This window comes from Pinus tabuliformis, chromosome 8 (assembly GCF_031772625.1).
Source record: "Pinus tabuliformis cultivar Carrire ecotype Pingquan chromosome 8, CPIR1, whole genome shotgun sequence".
Lineage (NCBI taxonomy): Eukaryota > Viridiplantae > Streptophyta > Pinopsida > Pinales > Pinaceae > Pinus > Pinus tabuliformis.
Window position 1 is genome coordinate 1,790,123,261 of NC_142294.1, and position 10,657 is coordinate 1,790,133,917.

The 10,657-nt window shown below is 36.0% G+C and overlaps 1 pseudogene; it reads right to left on the reverse strand.

Annotated features, from left to right (window-relative positions):
* Positions 1 to 6,187: 6,187 nt before the first annotated feature.
* Positions 6,188 to 10,029, reverse strand: LOC149243386 (transcription factor MYBS1 pseudogene; annotated as a pseudogene).
* Between the last annotated feature and the right edge of the window lie 628 nt (positions 10,030 to 10,657).

Sequence of the window (10,657 nt, forward strand, 5' to 3'; positions counted from 1 at the left end):
GTGGAGTCTTATCCTCCAATGTTAATGAAGGTGATCTATTGACCAGGTAACATGTTGTCTCCACCACCTCTGCCCAGAATTCCTGTCCTGACCCAACACTACTGAGCATGCTTCTTGCCCTTTCCATCAACGTCCTGTTCATTCTTTCTGCAACTCCATTTTTCTCAGGTGTGTATGGAGTAGTCTTCTGTCGTGTTATACCACACTTCTTACAAAATTATTCAAATTTCTTGCTGCAGAACTCTCCACTGTTATCTTTCCTCAACACCTTTATCTTCTTCTCTATATAGTTTTCCACCAGAACCTTAGATTCTTTAATCCTATCGAAGACTTCAAATTACTCCAAATTTCTTCTTAAGGAAATATGTCCATGTATTCCTTGAGAAGTCATCTATAAATGATACATAGTACATAAAATTACTCAGTGATGGAACCTTCATAGGTCCAAACACATCGCTATGCACAAGCTCTAATATCTGTTTCGCCCTCTTACCACTAGAGGGGAAACTCACCCAATTCTACTTCCCCTATACACAACTTTCACAGAAATAAAAATCCAGAGAGATATTAGTCATATCTTCTACCATGCCTTTACCATGAAGTATTCGAAGGCCCTTCTCTCTAATATGTCCAAGCCTTTGATGCCATAGAATGGTCTTTTCTCTAGAGACCCCTAGATTTTCTGCTCCACTTTCAGGAACCATAGAATTGTTGCACCCATTAATAAAAATGCTACCTTGCAGCTTGTACATAGTTCCAACCCGAACTTCTCACATCAATACCAGTGCTCCCCGAACCATCTTGCAGGTATCTTTCTCAAACACTATTTTTACACCTGCATCATCCAACTTGTTTACAGAAATCAGATTTTTGGCTAATGCAAGAATATGCAAAACACCTGGAAGTTTCTAATCCTTCCACCTTGCAACTTCAACTTAACTTTTCTGCGACCAATGATTCTAGCCTTCCTATCAGCCCCTAAGAAGACATCAACACCATCATATTTCTCATACTCGCAGAACCACTCTCTATGGGGAGTAAAGTGAAAGGATGCACTTGAGTCAATCAATCATGCCTCATGATCTACATGTGTACTTGAAGAAGCCAAGTACACATCCCCACCTTCATTTGAGGTGGTTTTTGCCTCTACAAAAGGAGCATCATCGGATCCCTTTCATTTGTTAGGAGCTTTAGATTTACAGTCCCTTTTGTAGTGCCCTTCCTTTCTATATTTGTAGCACACCACCTTTACAGGTTTTCTTGGATATTTAGATCTCCCTCTAGATTTATATATCCCACTTGATGACTTATTTTTGTTTCTGTTCTGGGACCATCCTGATACAAACAAGGTATCACCATTCTGGCTCTCCATATTTTTTCGTCTCATCTCTTCTGTCAGCAAGGGTGGGACTATTTCATCAAACTGCAAGGCAATTTCATTGCTACCTATTGCAATAACCAGACTATCCCACGAATCTGGTAGAGAACACAACAAACTGATGCACTTATCTTCATCTGAAATTTTAATATCAACAGAAAATAACTAACTCACCATAGTATTAAATGCATTCATATTCTTTTTCATCGATTCTCCATCTTTCATCCTCAGGTTATACAACTTTTTTCGTAGGAACAGTTTATTCACCAAAGATTTAGATTGGTACCAAGTACCTAACTTGACCCACAAAGCCTTCATTATAGCTTCCCATGACACATTCAATAATATTGAATCTGAGACACACAATCGTATTGTGCTCTTTGCCTTCTAATCCAACTTCTTCCATTCTTCATCGGACACTCCCATTGGTTTAGTACCCAGATCTACTGCAATCCAATGATCTTTATCCACCAAAAAATCCTCCATCTTGAGTTTCCACAAATCAAAACTCTAACCATTAAATTTCTCATTCTCTATCTTTCCACTGCTCATCATCCTCTTTCCCCACCAAAATCGACCTTGCAGATTTCCCATTAAACAGGGTCTACCACAAGCCCGAATTGATCCTGGAGATCTCCCACTGAACAGGATCTACCCCTCAGCAACAAAGACGTCTGCTTGAAGCCAAAAAAAACTTTGATACCAAATGTAGGTTTTAACCCCATACAGAAATTACCTGCATACGAATTGTAAGAACAAAAAATAAACAATGCGAGAGCATAACACATAGAACACATATATATAGAGATTTTACCCTAGTTCCCAAAACCAAGACTACCATATTGATTTTTCATTATGTTCCTTTCAAATGTTACAATACCTATATATACACGTCGAAGCATCCAATACCATGGACTGAAAACCATCACGCCAAAAACCATGTGCGAAAACCATGCACAAAACCATAGGTAGGTCTGCCCAACCTAATATAGGGTCCAAAAAAAAATCCACTGGCACTCTCCCGAACCCTGTAGAGGGGGGCTACCCACCCCCATTAAACCCCCTATGACCCCCCCACTGTGCTATTGGAAAAACGAAGGGGGGGATCTCCCCCCCCCCCACAACCCCCTAGTTCACTAGGGGGGCTAGTCATGGAAATAATATAACACAACCCAACAGTGAAAAACAAAGAGGTGCACAAAGAATTCTAAATCACGTTGAGGTTAAACATAGAAACATTTATTGAAATCTCCATCTTTGTGTATTATGCGCCAAATTGTAACAATTATCATATAATATTTCTAGTTGTATCTAGAGGACCAGAGGCTTTCTCTTTTATGATTTTGACTGAAGAATAAAATGATCTCTTTCCTACCACACAATAATAGGTACATATTGAGCAATGATATAGCATATCAGTTGAAATCTATCATTTCTTATCAATACGATGACAGCAAACATATTATCAAATGAATCTTTGCAGTCCAAACTTCTCAACTCCTTCTCTCTAGTTATCTATGCATAGTTGGTTGTGGCATAGGGTAAGAAACTGGAACAACGTGGAGCATGTCTTGGAGGAAGCATTACAGGAGTACCAACAACGAAAACCATAGTCCCAACAATGGGTTGACCAATAGTTGCTCCATATACACTAGGAAGACCTGGCTGAGAAGCATGATTAGCAAATTGCCCTACAAATCCTGAAGATTGATTCCTTTACCAATTATGGGTCCTTATGGTGATGATACATCACTCACATTCACACTAGTAATATCATTAATGTTATATCATCTTCTGTCCCTGTTCATCGAATTCAACCAAATAAAATACTTTTGTGCATGACTAGCCACCTATGTGGGAGTTCGAGAAATAAAAAAATTCCTTGAGATGCTCCTCTAGTCACATTTGCCAAAATTTTCTAGACCAAGCAAGAGAATCCCTCATTAACAAAGATACACACATTATCATTAAAATAAACCAAGGTAGAGTATTTTATTTCCTACTTTTTCCCAAACATTCCTCCATCTTGAAAAAAGTCAATTTCAATAAGTTCTCATCTTTCATCATTTTTGAAACATTTCTCACTATTCCAATACCACCGAAGACATCAATGAAAACACAAAATGGATTACAACATTTACAGTTGTCTGACGACCCTATACTATATGCCTAGCAGTAGGGGAACATGGGGTTATGATCCCAGTTTTAGGTGTGGCTAGGATACATGGTTTTGCACAGTTTCCTTTTACTTCTCATTCTCTATTTAGTGAGATTGAAGACGTCAACTCTCAAGCATTCATTAAGCTCAATAACAACCAACTCTTGAGCCCTCAATGTTCACTTTGCAAATGGAGATATTTAAATATTCAAGTAGATAAGGATTATTTTCCACTAACTATTATATTAATTTTTAGGGGAAACTTTAAGGTTTCTTAGCTCAATAGTTTGTTCACCAATTCTTTTGGTGACAACTAACTTATAACAATTTAACCCAAACAAAACTAGGTTGCAAAAGCCTATGGGGTTGGGGGAATGACAAGATGTGAAGACGAGTTTATGGTAAAGGGCACACTTTCAAAGGGAAGCAACATAGGTGGTGAAATAGAGAAGGTAAATGGATGAAAATCATAAAGCACAAGTAGCACATAAGGGACAATTAGTTGGAAGGTTTGTTCCCAACTTGAGATTGAAAAGAGAAACTTCTCTTGATTTTATTCATTGTTTATGGGGAGTAGGAGATGATAATTTGGCTACTCGAGGTTCTTGGGGCATCTCACAACTTGTTTGAGGATAGCCATGAATGGTTTTACACCACTCCTTGTATTGAGCTTCTGGAAAAGAGGGGGAAGAACACATTGGAAAATGTCATTATACAACAGAGAAAAATACAAGACTAGAGTAAAAGAACATCCCAATATATCCAAGGACTTTCTTCAAGAAATTGGGTATTATGGGACCTACGAAGACTATTTGTTGCTTCAAGCAATCAATATATAAATGATCCACAAGAATTGAAAATTTTCACGATTTGTGAATATTGAAAGGCTTCACATCACAGTTACCACTAACTAGACTCACAAGTTGAACTCACGGGTCATTGATTCATAGAGAAACTATTTCGGACCATTTCCACCACTGCCTTTTGTAGATTTTCAACTATATTTGCCAAGATTTTTTCCAAGAGAATGCCAAGTCTTGACTCTTTTTCCAAGCTAGTTTTTTGCCAAGCCAAGTCACCATACTTCAAAGTTCATATACAGATACCTGATCTATGATCCCATTTAATTTTCCTATAAAGTAAGCTTTTTCTACTCTATTATGTAAGTAGATTTTCTATTCAATCAAATATAATGCAGAGAGTTATATGAAATAACCCTTGTTTTTCAAAACCATGATTCTGCCCAAATGTTTCTATTTCACAGTTTAATATTTGAAAATAGTCATAGGAGATGAGAAATGATTATTTGACAAATCACTTGTTTGCATAAGGAGTCATTTAAGGGAAGATCTAGAGTGTCTCCACCCTGAAATCATTTGATCAACTCCGGCTAATGTATGCAGGCTCTTATAGTTCCTCAAACGTACTTTAAGAGTCTTTACTTTGGCAACGATTTTTTATTTTAATTATCAGTTGTCAAAACCTAAGTCAGGTGGCCTTAAATTTGTTTATTGAATTTGTAGGACGAGGCCTCAAGAAATTAACTAGATAGGAGAAACAAAAGCATTATCCTTCTAAAAAGTTTCAAAATATTCACCATAAAGAAAACCATCACAAAAATCGAATGGTTCAATCCGATTTGTTTATTTTCATGTAGGAAATGGAATCAATTCAGATACTAAGTTCATATCCACATCCTGCCAATAAAAAATATTCTCATTAATAGCCCACCGCCAGAGCCTCATGCAGTCATTATTTGCAGGAAAAATTCAAAACTCGATTGGGTTATAATTTATAAATAATAACTTCTCCTATACTCAACCCTCAGAAGACCCTAAGGGCATAAATTCAGAGTGGCAGTCAAAAAAATTGTGAAAGAGACCCAACTGCAAGTGAATATAAGGGTTTAGTTTTAACATCATAAAAATAGTGTTTTCAGAAGAAAAGAAAACAATAACATCAAAAAACCCAAACGAATATAAATTTGTATTTCCTTTTCACAAAGATAAAGGTAGAAAACCTGCGCGAGAATGTTTTTCCTTATAATAATAATAGGCCCACAAGAATAGAACCTAGAGGCAATTTGTAGGTCAGATCAATAAACTAATGATAAAGAATCTTGGACAGCTATAAATTTTGAAGCTCTAAAAAGCCAAAAAAAACACAAACCAAAATCAATATAGATTTGTCACAATAATTTAATATATCGATATATTAGATAAAAATAGGGGAAAAAATTGTCGAATGGACTGAAGCCAAGTGAATAACACTCGTTCGTACAGTTATTGCTGAAAATAAAATTATTGGAGAGAAAAGGCATCAAGGGCTTAAATTTTTACCTGTGTTCTTCCTCAATCCATGGAATTCCCTTGCAACGTTCCTGGTTGGATTTGAGTTTTTTCTTACATGTATCCCCATCAAAATCATTCTTTGCAAGACAATTAACATCCTCCACTTTGGCAATCTTAGTGGAGGAATAAAATGATCTCTTTCATACCACACAGGAAAAGGTACATATTGAGCAATGATACACCAATTGATCAACATTTAGCAAATCAATTGACATTTATCATTTCCTATTGATACGATGACAACAAACATATTATCAAATGAATATTTGTAGTCCAAAGTGCTCAACTCCTTCTCTCTAGTTATCTATGCATAGTTGGTTGTGGCATAGGGTAAGAAATTGGAACAACATAAGGAGCATGTCCCAGAGGAAGCATTATAGGAGTGCCAACAGCGGAAACCATAGGCCCAACAATGGGTTGACCAACAGTCTCTCCATATACACTAGGAAGACCCGGTTGAGAAGCATGATTAGCAGATTGCCCTATAGATCCTAAAGATTTATTCCTTGACCAATTATAGGTCCTTGTGGTGATGATACATCACTCCCATTCACACTAATAATATCATTAATGTTATATCATCTTATGTCCCTGTTCATCGAATTCAACCGAATAAAATACTTTTATGCATGACTAGCCACCTGTGTGGGAGTTCGAGAAATAACAAAATTCCTTGAGATGCTCCTCCAGTCACCTTTTCCAAATTTTTCTAAACAAAGCAAGAACATCCTGCATCAACAAAGATACACACATTATCATTAAAATAAGCCAAGGTAGAGTATTTGATGTCCTACTTTTTCCCAAACATTCCTCCATCTTGAACAAAGTCGATTTCAGTAAGTTCTCATCTGTCAGCATTTTTGAAACATTTCTCACTAGTCCAATACCACCAGAGACATCAATGAAAACACAAAATATATTACAACATTTACAATTATTTGAAGACCCTGTAATATATGCCTAGCAGCAAGGGAACAGGGGGTTATGATCCCAGTTTTAGGTGTGGCTACGATACATGGTTTTTCATAGTTTCATTTTACTTCTCATTCTCTATTTAGTGAGATTAAAGACATCAACTCTCAATCATTCATTAATCTCAATAACAGTTAAATCTCGAGCCCTCAATTTTCACTTTGCAAATGGAGATACATTAAATATTCAAGTAGATAAGGATTATTTTCCACTAACTGTTATATTAAGTTTTAGGGGAAACTTTAAGGCTAGCGCAATAGTCTATTCACCAATTCTTCTGGTGATAACTAATTTATAACAATTTAACCCAAACAAAACCAGGTTGCACAAGATTATGGGGTTGGGGGAATGGAAAGATGTGAGGATGATTTTATGGTAAAGGGCCCACTTTCAAAGGGAAGCACCATAGGTGGTGAAATAGAGAAGGTACATGGATGAAAACCATAAAGAACAAGTAGCACATAAGAGATAGTTAGTTGGAAGGTTTGTTCCCAACTTGAGATTGAAAAGAGAAACTTATCTTGATTTTATTCATTGTTTATGGGGAGTAGGAGATGATAATTTTCCTACTCGAGGTTCCTAGGCCATCTCACAACTTGTCTAAGGATAGCCAAGAATGGTTTTAGACCACTCCTTGTATTGAGATTCTGGAAAAGAGGGGAAGAACACGTTGGAAAATGTCATTATACAACACAAGAAAATACAAAATAGAGTAAAAGAACGTCCCAATATATCCAAGGACTTTCTTCAAGAAATTGGGTATTATGGGACTTGCAAAGACTATTTTCTACTTCAAGCAATAAACATATAAATGATCCATAGGAATTGCAAATTTACATGATTTGTGAATATTTAAAGGCTTCACATCACAATTACCACTAACCAGACTCACAGGTTGAACTCACTGGTTACTGATTCATAGAGAAACTATTTCGGCCCATTTCCACTACTGTCTTCTACAGATTTTCAACTGTAGTTGCCAAGTTTTTTCCAAGAGAATGTCAAATTCTTGACTCTTTTTCCTAGCCATATTTTTGCCAAGCCAAGTTACCATACTTCAAAGTTCACACACAGATACCTAATCTATGATCCCATTTAATTTTCCTATAAAGTAAGATTTTGCTACTCTATTATGTAAGTAGATTTTCTATTCAATCAAATATAATGCAGAGAGTTGTATGAAATAACCCTTTTTTGCCAAAACCATGATTCTGCCCAAATATTTCTATTTCCCAGTTTAATATTTGAAAATACCCACAAGAGATGAGAAATGACTAGACAAAGCACATGTTTCCATAAGGAGTCATTTAAGGTAATATCTAGAGTGTCTCCCCCCTAGACTCATTTGATCAACTCCAGCTCATGTATGCAGGCTATTAGAGTGCCTCAAACCTACTTTAAGAGTCTTTGCTTTGGCAACTAATTTTTATTTTAATTATTATCTATCACAAACTAAGTCAGGTGGCCTAAAATTTGTTTATTGAATTTGTAGGACCATAAATAAAAGCATCACAAAAATCGAATGGTTCAATCTGATTTGTTTATTTTCATGCAGGAAATGGAATCAATTTAGATACTAAGTTCATAACCACATCGTGCCAACAAAATTTTTTCTGATTAATAGCCCACTGCTAGAGCCTCATGAAGTCACTCTTTACAGGAAAAATTCATAACCTGATTGTGTTATAATTTATAAACAATAACTTCTCCTATACTCAACCCTCAGAAGACCCTGAGGACATAAAGCCAAAGTGGCAGTTGTGAAAGAGACCCAACTGCAAGTGAATATAAGGGTTCAGTTTTACTATAATAAAAATAGAGTTTTCAAAAGAAAAGAAAACAATAACATCAAAAAACCCAAACGAATATATATATATATATCTATATATATATATATATATATATATATATATATATATATATATATATATATATATATATATATATATTTTCACAAAGATAAAGGTAGAAAACCTGTGCCAGAATTTTTTTCCTTATAATAATAACAGGCCCATAAGAATAGAACCTAGAGGCAATTTGTAGGTCAGATCAATAAACTAATGATAAAGAATCTCGAACAGTTATAAACTTTGAAGCTCTAAAAATCCCAAAAAAACACAAACCCAAAACAATGTAGAGTTCTCACAACAATTTAATATATCGATATATTAGATAAAAACAAGGGAAAAAACTATCGAATGGACTGAATCCAAGTGAATACCATTGGTCCGTACAGTTATTGCTGAAAATATAATTATTGGAGAGAAAAGGCATTCATGGCTTAAATTTTTACCTGTGTTCTTCCTCAGTCCATGGAATTCCCTTGCGACATTCTTGGTCAGACTTGGAGCTCCCCTTTCCCATTCCATTACTTTCAAATGCCATATTCTAGAAGAATGGGTTCCCCCTTTCCTTGTGCTTCCATTATTAGCAACTTGCTCTGCATTCACCATCAAGGACATCAAACAAGAACACATTTCTTGAAACTCGGGGCTTGGAGCATAAAATGAAGTCTATCAAACCTCTTGCTCAATGACAATATGTTCCACTTGTGATAGACTATTCTCAATCTCAAGATGCTCTTTAGCTGCAATATCACCAATATTAGCTCCAATATCTCCTTAGGAAGACTCTTCCATATAGATGGCACCATTGGAATATCTTCTCTGCATTGATTTTATGGTACATCTTTCTCAGTATCTTCAGTTTCCGAAGGCACTCGTTCAGAGCATTCCAGCAACACCAACATCATATTTTCAGAGACCCAATCGCTCACTCTTGTTATTAGATCCATGGCTTTACCCAAACCCTTGCTTCTAAATTCTGAGGTTTTTCTTCCAAATGCTTGAATCTAACCATTTCATACACTCAGTTTCTTCAGTCCACATGCTTGCAGAGATACTGGATATTCTATCATTTCCAGATTGTGCCTGTAAAACAAGAGGGCCAATCGTATGCAAGGCAGGAAGTCTGGTCCGGAGTGCATCGACTATAGGACCATCAAGCTCATAAAAGGTATTAAGAATTACAAATTTGGCTTCCAGGGCGGTTTGCGCTTCACTTCTGAGAAACTGAAACATGTAATTGGAGTCTGTGAGTTGCAATGATTTGGTCAGATCTTTTACACGCAATTGGGGCATTCCAGGAATGCAGGGGATTATTTGATCCATGTACCCATTTGTGAAACAACTCTCATCTGCAGTAGCAAGTAATATGATACAAAGTAAGCTCGCTCTTCGTAATCCAGAGGGGGTTAGAACTTAGAACCCAAAATCAGTGTAGTGAAAAAACAATATTCGATAAGAGATATACCTTTGAGAAGAATATAACCATGGTCGATGACAAGAGGGATGAAGAAGAAAGCAGAGAAACCACAAGCGCTATGCAACCAGATAGACAACCCTTTAGGATAGCGTTGAATATTCTTCGCGTAGGATAACCTTCAGTCATAACCAATCTTGTAAGTTTATCAAATGATGGTTGAGGCTATTCAGTAACGAATTGTAACGAAAAATAGTGTTTTCCAAATAATCTGATGGCAGAAATTATTTCTATCGTCTAACATAAAAATAAATGACTCACAATTGTACAGGTGGTATGGCAAGGGAGTTGGTTTCAGAGGGAAATTCCTTACAGCGTGATTATTAAAGGTGTAGTCTAACTTATAAATGAAATGACCTTTTTCACGATATTTTTTCTGGTTAATTTTTCTCAAAATTTTACCTAGATTTTTAAAAACTTGAGTTTAAATTGTTTAATCAAAATCTTACAGAGATTTTTAAAAACTTAACCATAAAA